This window comes from Bos taurus, chromosome 3 (genome assembly GCF_002263795.3).
Source record: "Bos taurus isolate L1 Dominette 01449 registration number 42190680 breed Hereford chromosome 3, ARS-UCD2.0, whole genome shotgun sequence".
NCBI classification, from domain to species: Eukaryota; Metazoa; Chordata; class Mammalia; order Artiodactyla; family Bovidae; genus Bos; species Bos taurus.
The window spans coordinates 44909340-44921485 of NC_037330.1; the positions used below are offsets into that span (position 1 = coordinate 44909340).

General features: G+C 37.8%; 1 long non-coding RNA gene across 1 annotated transcript in view; it reads right to left on the minus strand.

Moving 5' to 3' along the window:
- Window positions 1-580: 580 nt before the first annotated feature.
- The window catches only part of LOC132344871 (uncharacterized), a 53337-nt gene continuing 41771 nt past the window's right edge, over window positions 581-12146 (minus strand). Inside the window, exon 4 of the long non-coding RNA XR_009493909.1 lies at window positions 581-2778. This is a non-coding gene — a long non-coding RNA (uncharacterized lncRNA). The remainder of the gene's footprint in view (window positions 2779-12146) is intronic.

Consider the following 12146-nt stretch of genomic DNA (forward strand, 5'->3'; position numbering starts at 1 on the left):
AGGGAATATTCCCAGCACAGGCACTGAACCCATATCTCCTATGTCTCTTGCATTGGCAGGTGGGTTCTTTAGGATGGAGGAGCCTGGAAGGCTGCAGTCCATGGGATCACTGAGGGTCGGACACGACTGAGCGACTTCACTTTCACTTTTCACTTTCATGCATTGGAGAAGGAAATGGCAACCCACTCCAGTGTTCTTGCCTGGAGAATCCCAGGGACGGAGGAGCCTGGTAGGCTGCAGTCCATGGGGTCACACAGAGTCGGACACGACTGAAGTGACTTAGCAGCAGCAGTAGCAGCACCACCTGGGAAACCCACGCTTTTTATACATAGCATAATTTTTAAACTATCTTTTCTGTTAGTCTTGGTTGCCAAGTTAAACTGTAAATTAATTATGCTAGTAAACCACTGCATAGGCATTATCTGTATTTTTTAAAATAGCTATAAAATTGATACTAAAAAGCACATACAGAGCATATACTTAATGATTAACTGATGGTTGATTGGCTTTATCAGTGGACCAGAAGAAAGGCTAATAAATTATGGCATAAAAACAATATATATCATTATAGAAGGTCAGAATTCAGGAATATTGTATTTTAGAACAAGCTTTCGACTCATTCATTCATTTATTCAACAAAGAGCTGTTGAATTTATTGTATTCCATCTGAATTGTATTTATATTGAATTTATTGTATTCCATTTAAAGTATTTGATCAGAGAGTAACATAAAGATGAAGAATAGTTGGGGTATTATCTGTATTGGGGTAAATCCCAGAGACTTACCCTCAGGAGCTGTATTAAATGCGCTTCTAATATAGAAAGTGACTTTTCAGGACACTATGAAGCTATATGAGGACAGCCATTCAAATGAGAAGCAGTGGCCATCTCAAGAGTCACAACTGAGGGGGGAAATATAGCAGCCTCCAGTGAAACCACAAAAGCTTCCATAACAGAAAGAGGTAGTGTAAAACATCCACAAGCTCAGAGGCTCTGAAGTCATCTTAGGATAGCAGCTCTCAAAACTCAAGTATTTTACTGATTGCCACTTTAAAACCAAGTTGGAGGAGAGAGCAGATAGTGAGAAGGGGGGAGCAGAGTGAAAACAAATGAGGAGGCCAACCATATCCTCTTCCCAGAAGGCTTGCAGCCTACCTTAGCCAGTTCCAAGTAGGGGAGAAGGGCTTAGGTTTAAAGTACTGACTAATGTATTGGACTAAACAATTTATAATCGCTGAATTGAGATTATACTTAGATAGTAGTGCCTTTTATTACCCAGACATTATTAATACAAGAAAACTTATGAGATTTCCCAAACTTCTACCTTGTGGAAAGACGAGGACAACTTACACCAAGGACATTTACAGGGCTACTGATAGAGAAGGTTGAAGATGCTTTTCTGATGACTCCCTAAAAATTCTGCTTCATTTTCTTCTTCCCTGATTTATTATTCATATCCTCTCAGTTGCATCCATGCTATAGACACCATAACAGTGTTTTTTGCTACACTAAAAACATCACTCAGTTTCGTAGCTTACAGACTTATCACCGGTGTTAATTATGAAACCACACAAAATTACAATCACAGGTTTACACAGTCCCAGATCTCACAGGACCTGGCTCAAATGCTCAATATTCTATATGATGTATATAAAACTGGCTGGGAAATGTTCCATGAGCAAAAACTTTGGGCAATTTCTGGAAATGTTTTCTAAAAAAGAATTTTGCTTGACCTTCTTCTAAATGCTCCTATTCATCTCCATGAATTAGAATTTTCTTTTTAAAAAAATAGGAAAAAAAGTATCTCTAATTACTCTGCTTTAGTAAGTAATTAAAAAATGAAATATAGTGTATACATCCAGGATTGGCTACAGGTTAGACTGCTCCACTGTGACTAAAATAACTATAATTTAAGCAAACTGAAGGTTTCTTTTTTTCCCTTAGCAGTTTGAGCTTTGAAAGTACAAGTCTGATTGATGGCTCACTGCATGGAACTGGGACCATGTTCCTTTTACCTTGCTTTACCATCCTAAACACAGGGCTTCCCTTTCCTGATCCAAGAGAACTGATCCAACCCAGTCTTCATATTCAGATTTCAGCCAATGGGAAGGGGGAGAAAAGGAGGCAGGGACAGACTCTTTTCAAGTATAGGAACCAACAGTTATAAATATCATTTTTTGGTTACATTCCATTGGATAAAACCTTGTCACATGGCCACTGCCAGTTGAAGAGGAATCTGGGAAATGTGCTCAGCTAACATCTTATTAGCCTAAAGGAAGGGAGAACAGATAATGGGAGAATGCCTGGCAGTCCCTAATTTATATAATGAGGATAAAAAGAATCTATCATAAATTTCATTTCAAATCACATGCCTGTTTTAGAAAAGCTCCTATAGAAAGTAAAGCCTGGACAAGGATTAAAATGCTGATGCTTAGATTGGAAGCTACGGACCAAGGGTGTTGAGTGAAGATAAAAATGGGGAAAGAGGCAAAGAAAACAGCAAAGCAATAAGGTGCTTTGATGCATCATTATGGTTCGACATGCATTGTTTCTTCATCATTTGAGACTTCTCTAAAGAGTTGACCAGGAGAAAGTGCATCTCAGAGCAGTCTACAAACAGGAGAACGGGAAGAAAGGAAAGAAGCACCTGCCTGTTTCCTGACCACTCTTCGCTTTCTAATAGTTAAGATTTAACCCACTGGGAGCGAATTCTCCTGAACTTCTGCATTGTCTCATCTGGCCTCTTGAAGTCTGAGAGTCAAGTTGGTGTAGGTGAAGCCTTAAAAAAGACAGAGAAAAAACAGAGGCAGTTGAGGAACCTTAAGAAGGTGTCTGACTTTTGTATCTAATATAATACATTAAAGGAATATATCTAATACTTAGTCTCCATTCCCAATGTCTCTTTTTACATGGAAGGGTTTCTGTTAGAGTCACAGCATCCACTAGAGTTATTTTCACCTTTCTCCCACCTTTCTCCCTTACTCAGCTCCATGGAAGAAAGTGTGACTTATCTGACAGGTAAATCTGATGTAAGAACTGGGCACACGTAGTTCAGCCACATCCCCATGTGTTTTCTTGTGATTTGCAGTCTAGAGATTGTATGTTCTCTGGCGCACTTAGTGCCATGCTGTTAACTCGGTGGTAGAGACCCTACCCCTGGGGAAGTTGGACAGCTTGCAGTTATCTGATTGGGGATGTCAGCCTCATTCTGAGGTGGAATATTGGGAGGTCTATTATTGCCTTGGATTAAACTGCATTCTCCAATATCTGTTTTATTTATAAAGGTAATAATTTTATTTCCACTTGCCATTCCTTCTGAATTACCTCAGAACCTGTACAATGAAAGGGAGTTGATCTATTAGTTCACTGAAAATTCAACAGAAAGGAAAACAGCAATCATTTTCTCTACACTCTGACTCTTTGCTGCATTTTAAGAGAGGAGGAAATTATATATGGTCTTCTTGTTTTTATATTATTGTAGTTTTAATTTATTGAGATCCTGAGTATTCCAGGCACTGTGTTAAGCACTTTATGAAAAGTGCTTAACACAGTGCCTGGAATACTCAGGATCTCAATAAATTAAAATATGAAGAGTATTTCATTTAATCCTTACAATAGATTGCGGGGTTTGCAGATAGGCAAGCTGAAACTTATTTCTAAAGATTCATTAATTCATTCAATGCATATTTATTGCCTACCTACTATGTGCCAGGACTAAATAAAAATGCAGGCAACAATTACTCTCATGTAATAGAGTTTAATTGAGGGTTTAAAAAATATGTTGTGATGCAGTGATACTTTTTTCAATTATAATTTGGAGAGCAGATCAGAGGAAATCTGAATGGATATTTTTTAATCACTCAGTGAAATTCTGCCAGCATCCAGGTGAGACAAGCTTGTAATTATATGGTACAAAGATGTGTATAAATTTTAAAAATATGTAAGGAAAGAACAGATTATATATGAGGCATGATGGAGAACAAAGTGTCAATGATGGCACTGAGATGTCAAGATAGGGTAACTAACCAAGAGTCAAGAAGCTGGTGCATCTGTTTACAAATCCAAACTCTTTCCATTATAAAAAAATAACCAGAAATATTTCAGCTTCAGAACAGTTTCACTATGAAAATCCAGTAATCTGCTTGACCAGGTTTACAAGGAGAGGTTCTTTCTCTCCTTCTTGTTTGCAATAAATGTCTACCTTTTAAAAGCATATCCAGACCATTTTCTTTTAAGAATTTCCTAAAATATGTGTTACTGAGATAAAAATCAATACAAAATTGCCCTGAGATACAGTCAGACACCTTGTCAAAAATCATATGACTCTGAGTTTCAGATATATCCCTTTCTATGGTAATTAAATAGTTCTATGAAAGCCAGAATATATTTTGTGGACTCAAGAGGACAGAACTATTTAATGTAACTATAGCTTTGAATATTTGGTGGGGTTTTTCATATTGACCAAAGTCCTAGTAGCTTATTAGTGGCTTATTAGTAAAAATTAAGACAGAAAGGAAAGGTGTAGTTAACCAAAGGCTGGTTGTGATTTAATGGATCCTATTTTTGCATCTCCTTTTCTCATACTGCAGATCCTTAGAACAGATATAACTTTACCAAAATACCTATTGTGCTCTGCAGCTGTGTGATGGATGCTTTTCTAGTTATGGATTCACAAATACTATGTCTTAGATTAGCTAACAAGGATTTTTTTTTTCTTAAATGAGGCAGAATAGTTAAGTGAAAGTCCCTTAATTTGAGCATGAGTGCTCCATTCCAATTAAGCTTGAAGAATCAAAGAAAAAAAGACTTGATTTCATTTTTTTTTTTCTGAAGTGAAAAGTAAGCAGCACACTAAAAGATGAAAATGGTACAGTAGCATCTGCAAATCACACATTTTTATTTAGAACTTAGGTCAAATATGAAAAACTTTAAAGGATGCTATGAAAAAATGAAGCTAATATAAAATATAATAAATTAACAAGTAGTTGGGACAGACACTAGCCAATGCAAGTGCTATTTACCTTAAAACAGAAAATGTTCAAACGCCACCAGCAGTGCCATTTTATTATTGGCAATAATGTACTGTTCATGGCAGTGTAATATCAGAAAGTTGTGTACAATTGCATAAGTACTTGTGTGTGTGTTCAGTCATGTCTGATTCTTTGTGACCGCATGGACTGTAGCCCGCCAGGCTCCTCTGTCCATGGCATTCTCCAGGCAAGAATACTAGAGTGGGTTGCCATGACCTCCTATAGGGGATCTTCCCAACCCAGGGGTTGAACCTGCATCTCTTGCATCTCCTGCACTGGCATGTGGATTCCTTACCATTGTGCCACCTGGGAATTCTGTGTATAATTACCATTACTTATATTAATGTTTCTTCTGATTCTGTTAATAAAAAAAGTCAACATTTCTGGAAACAATTTTACTATCTAAGAAATAAAGGACTATAGCCAGTTAATCCATGCTACCTGTATTGCTGGCTTAGTCTTATTGAGTTAATTACCACTGGGCTTTCCTGGTGGCTTAGACAGTAAAGAATCTGCTTGTAATGCAGGAAATTACAGGTTCGATCCATGGGTTGGGAATATTTCCTGGAGAAGGGAATGGGAACCCACTCCAGTATTCTTGCCTGGAAAATCCCAGGGACAGATGATCCTGGCAGGCTGCAGGCCCTGGGGTTGCAAAGAGTTGGACATGACTGAAGCAATTTAGCATGCATGCATGCATTAATCAAGGTAGGCTAGAATATGCTGGGGAAACAGTTTTACTCAGAAATCTTAGCCACTTTACACAAAAGGCATACATTCGTCACTCACACGGTATATGCAGCTCTGGTTGGGAGTGAGTGCACAGTTGAGTTCAGTTGTTCAGTCATGTCCGATTCTTTGCAACCCCATGAACTGTAGCACGCCAGGCCTCCTTGTCCATCACCAACTCCTGGAACTTGCTCAAACTCATGTCCATCGAGTTGTTGATGCCATCCAATCATCTCCTTCTCTGTTGTTTCCTTCTCCTCCTGTCTTCAATCTTTCTCAGCATCAGGATCTTTACCAATCAGTCAGTTCTTCAAAGCAGGTGGCCAAAGTACTGGGTGCACTGGGCCACTAAGGGACTCAAGATGACATGGATGCAGCCTATCTTGTGATGCTGCTACTTCTACAGGTGGATTCTAGTGCCTGCCTCTCAGTTTTCCAGACCTATATCATTTCCACTCTCAGCCAGAGCTCATCATCCAACCTCAACAAGAGATGCCAGTAAAAGCAGGGAGCACATGGATTATTTAGTAAACACTACTGTATTTGTTACACTATATTAGTCAGGCTTGTGCAATATAAGATTGACCAGATGGGAAACTTTGATTGATTTTTTTTAAAAAAAAAGAATTTGAGCATGATTTTACAAGAGGAATGTTATGAAGGTTCAGCGTTAAAAAGAGATTCTGTCTAGGCTGGCAAGGAGCATGCAATGAGCATGGTTACTACAGAAGACTGATGTAAAGTAGTGGAAGAAAATGAAGCAGTTAAGGGAGGAAAGAAAAATTAGCAGTCTAAGATTCCACACTCATGGAAGCAAGCTAAATAAACCTATTAACCAAGATGACCTTGAAAGAATAAGACAAAATGAAAACTAAATGTAACATCGTGAGAGCCTTGGTTTCCTCATGAGAAGTTCTGACTTCCCTTGATGAATCACTGGATTATTTTGAATAAAAGAATGACAGATCTGTAGGGAAACCAAGGCTATTCCAACTATGGATTTTAAACTGAGTAAAATCAAGATTTTATGAAGGAGATGCAATAATCTGGAAATGTGTTAAGGATTTGAAAATAGAAACGAAGGTATGAAAAAGATGAAATATAATTTTGGCAATTTAGTGAATATGTATGCAATTCAAAGAGTAGGAATGAACTGTGATGTCTCTGAGAGCTGTATAATCACAGGCTTGAGGAGTCTGAAAGGAAAAATAAAAGGAGGAAGAGCGCAGAATGTTGAAAATATAGGGAAAGAAGAGTGTGGAGGAAAGAGTCTTCTGCTCCTTGCCTTTTTAGAATCTAAAATTTAAACTTGCATCTAAATATGAATGGTGCAAAATATTTTTCTCTTTTTTACTTTTCAGCACAATAACAGTGAAAATAGCAATAACTTAAATTGGTTGCAAAGCTCTGTAACAAGTGCTTAACATGCATTATAGTTTTATAATCACAGTATATTATGATCCAGTTCATTACAATAAATTATGCCTTACATGTGGCAAGTAACTTATCAAAATCAATCAACTCATAAGCTGGATTTGAGTCCAGGTTTATCTGAAATCAGACTATCAGTGAAAACTTTCTTTTCAACCTCTCTGCTTTTCTATTTTTATTTTTTCCCAATTTTCTTTTTTTCCCAATTTTTTCCATCTGTATATGTCTCATGCCTCACTATATAGTTCCAAAAGCATCCCCCTTCCCCACCAAAAAAAAAAAAAAAAATCAGGATATTTTGTACAAATCAAATTTGAGAGAGATGACTTAATTAACTAGGGAATAAATGTGCAGATCCTAATTTTTCCCATTTTAAAGGTTACTAGGGTTTACTAGGGAAATGAAAGAAAGAATGAATGGAGGACATGAAGGTCTCCATATTTAATTTAGACATCAAACTGTGTCTTCACAATTCCTAAGCAACTAGCTGAGAAACAAAAAGGACAATTATTAACTGAGTTGAAATGGCTGGGGATGTATAATCCTCATACAAGTTATAAATTCTGGGAAATAAAAAAAATAATAGGTGATCTTGGAATTGTAGAGAAATTACATAGTACTTATTCTTTTTTTCTAGTCTTGTCCAGGCTTTCATATTTTCAGACATTTACCTTGTACATTGAGTTTTTATTTCATAAATTAATTAAACTCTATGGACTAAGATTTCATTTCATTTTGTTGCTTATTGTTATAAAATATAATATTACCCAGAGTATTTTAACTGCTTGATCAATGTACACTTGGTGTCTCCTGGATATTACTTTAAAATGGTTAAAAATGACTTAAAAGACAGTTCAAATTCTTTTTCCCACTCCCCAAACCCCAACTTGTGCTTTCACTTCCCTCATGTATTGAACTTCAAAATCTATAATAACCTTCACAAATATTATGGCATAGGCAGTAGACAAAATCTGATGAAGATGGCAGAAACACTGTTGTCAATGCTCTTCACAATACCCAGGTGGTATTACGGTGTTTGGAAACCCAAAGAGGAACAGCGATTTTAAAAGTAGGTTACCATTTTTATTGACCTCTATCCTGAGTCCAATATTTTTGTTCTAAAGAGTGGAACTAGCCCTTATAAAAGAAAATCTCTTCATGTTAGGAATCCCAGCTGCCTTGTTTTCCCCAACTAAGTTATGTGTAAAACATAAAGAGAATTCTTAGATCTGCTGGGAAATAGGGTTGCTAGGGTGACTGTTAAAGAAAGTGAGCCAAAACGATCAGAGATCAATAAGAAAAAGAAGGCACGAGGGCTCAAGATAGGAATATTAAATCTTTGGACAAGACCTTTTTCTCCAAAGCTCAGAGATCTAATTGGTTTTCTTGGTTTTATCTCTCAGCAATGGTTACCTAACACACGGACATCTCTTTTCAAATCATACACATGTTATCTCTCTTCTTTTCTGTGTGTTTCTTCAAGACAGACATGAAATGAGTAAAGATTCATAACTGGGAAAGAGGAGCCACCTTTGGTGGTTGTGTTCCATACCTCCTTTTATCTCATCATTGGTCCTAAAATTTCTCTCCTTTGCTTATTTCTTTTATATCACCCCTTCAAGAAGATCAACGCCCCTAAGCTTCAAACTAAAACCTCTTCATACTACACAAAGCCATCCCCAAATATATAAAAAATAGTACACTGAAATTGGAAAAACCCTAACATTGTTGTAAAAGTGTATTTCTTACTCTCTGCCATGGTCCAATGGAGGAAGGAGGAAACAAGGGAACGGAGTGAGGAGAAGGAATACTGCCTCATAAAATCCCTGACTAGAAATGATACATATAAATTCCATTGATAAGAACTCATCATTTGGCCATACCCAGACCCAGGGAGCTGGGACTTATATCCCTGATTGGGCAGCTGCATTTCATTAATAATATTATAGTATAGATTCTATACCATGAAAAGGAAAACAGATTCTGATGGATAGCTGACTTTCTACAGCATTATATAAATATTAACAACAGTATAAAATAATAAATGTATGATTCTCTGGGCTTCCCTGGTGGCTCAGATGGTAAAGAATCTGCCTGCTATGCGGGAGACCTGAGTTTGATCCCTGGGTCAGAAAGATCCCCTGGAGAAAGGAATGGCAATGCACTCCAGTATTCTTGCCTGGAGAATTCAATGGACAGAGGAGCCTGGCGGGCTACAGTCCGTGGGGTCACGAAGAGTTGAACACTGACAGAAACTAACACTTTCACTTTCGCTTTTCATGATTAAATCAGTGATGTTATACTACAGCTTGACTGATTTCTTTTGCCTGGTTAATAAATGAAAAGTATTTTTATTGTATGCTTATAACGTGAGTAGACATGATTCTAAGTTTTGGAGATACAATAATGAATAAAACAGACAAAAATCACACCCCTCATAAAGTTTATAAACTTAGTGAAGGTATGTCAGAAGCTAGGTAAAATTTATGCTAAATTCTGTAGTTTAATTAAAAGAGATTAAATGCCATGAAGAAAAATAAAATTTGGAGAAAGGGATAGCAGAAGTGGGAAGTGCTTTCAATAGGATGGTCAGGTAAGACTATTGAAAAGAGCTATTTGAAAGTGATTACGGAGAGAGTCACGTGCTATCCAGGCAAGAGTATTTCAGGTGATGGTGTAAGAACAGCTGGTAGGACAAGAAGCAAAGAGGCTAAAGCAGGGTAAATAAGAAGAAGGGTTCTAGGGGATATGCTCACGAATGAAAGGAGGGTAGATCAAAGCCTTATACATATAGAAAGGCTTTGGCTTTAACTCTACAATAAAAAGTTCATTTGAAGGTTCTGAGTGGAAATGTGCCATGTTCTGCCTTGCATTTTAACAGAATCACTCTGATAGCAGAGTTGAAAATATAGTAAAGCAAGACAATCTGGAAGCCTACAGACCAGTGAGGAGGCAATTAAAATAAAGCAGGTAGGCAATATTAGCAGCATACATCAGGTTGCCAGCATAGGTGGTGGTGAGATGTAGCTGGATTCTGGATACATTTTAAAAGTAGAGTCAGAACAATTTGCTGAGAGTTTAGATACGGGAATGAAGGAAACTGAAGAGTGAAAATTACTCAGATTTTTGTCTGAGCAACTAGATTGGTGTTGGCATTGGGACATTGGGGAAACCTATGTTTCAATCAGGTTTGAGGGGTGATATAAAAAGTTCTATCTTGAACATAGTCAGTTGATATGCTTATTAGTCATCAAAGTAGAGAGTACAATAACAAATGGGATATACAAACATGAAGTTCAAGGGAGAACAACTGGAGCTTAAAATTTGGAATCTCCAAGTTATGGAAGGCATTTACACCCATGAGACTGAATGAGACCACCACGTGTGTGAGTGTTCAAGGAGGGGGTCCCAGGTCTCAGCAGTGGAGAGCCCCAGTGTTGATACGTTGGGGCAGATAAGGAGCTATATGTCTTATTGTATTCTGCACATCTGAAAAAGTGAACCTCAAGTCAACTAAGGTTGTCAGCAGCCAATGATAGTCCCAACCCTGAAATGTCAGCAAACCCAGAAGTGCTGGAGTTCACTTCTCCCGGGGTCATTCCAGCCTTGCTCACAGGCAAAAGGCCAGAGACACAGAGACTGCAGCTGTCTGAGAGGGTCAGCAGCCACAGAACTGAGACCTCTGGCCGCACGTCCTCCATGCCTATGTGCTCCAACGCAGGCTTGTGCTCGTGCTCAGTCCATCAGAAGCATCCAACTCTTTGTGACCCCATGGACTGTAGCCCACTAGGCTCCTCTGTCCATGGGGGTTCTCAGGTAAGAATACTGGAATGCATTGCCATTTCCTCCTCCAGGGAACCTTCCCAACCCAGAGATCGAACCCAAGTCCCCTGCATTGGCAAGCAGATCCTTTACCACTGAGCTACATGGGAAGCCCTAAGTGCTAGTGTCATACAATTAATTATAGATACATATTTTCTTGAACTTCATTTCATCTAAGAAATTCAGATTTCTGACAAGTTATGATTTTCAGTGAACTTACTTTTGATTCATTCTTACATAGAATAATAGAGAGCTTCCCAACACTAGTTTCTCATCATAAAAGTGCAAATTTCCACAAGGCAGGAACAATAGTACAGTCATTTTCTATGAAGTCATTATCTGGATCAGAAACAGAATAAAAAGAGAACAGATTTTCCAGGCAGAGACAAGATCACTGTCTGCAAAATTTAGTGGATTCCAGTCTATAAACCTCAAGCTTAAATAATTCAATTAGCTATTCAGCATGTCAGATTCCATCTTCCCTTCCGAAATTTCACATATCTCTTGAGTTTCCTCTCTCTCTCTAATTAATGGAATTTTAAGCCAGTAATGTCCATGTGGAAAACACTGTGGAAATTAAATCACAAACAAGGATACTCATGATGACTAAACAAATTTTTGAAAGGAGACTGGGAAGAGTATATAATGATAATTTATTATAGCCAGTACTTACATGATGTCTCCTATGTGTTAGGCATTTAACTATTGGGAAGGATATTTATTTTTATTATTATTATTGCTAGTACTCACATAATTTTTTTTACATTAGGCCTTTTCATCAATTTAACATAATAGTCATAATAATTGAACAAAGCATGTAAGATTATAATCTACATTCTATAGATGAAGAAACTCAGACACAAAGAGGTTTAGTAACCTGCCTAAGATCACACAGCTAGGAAGAAATCAGGATTTGGACCTAGGCTGTACTGCTCCCAGCTTTTATCCATCATGCTATGTTGCCTCTGAAAGTGAAAAATTTGAGTCACTCAGTCATATCCAACTCTTTGCAACGCCATGGACTATAGCCCGCCACAACCCTCTGTACATGGAATTCTCCTGGTGAGAATATTAGAGTGGGTAGCCATTCCCTTCTTCAGGGAATCTTCCCAATCCAGGAATCAAACCCTGGCCT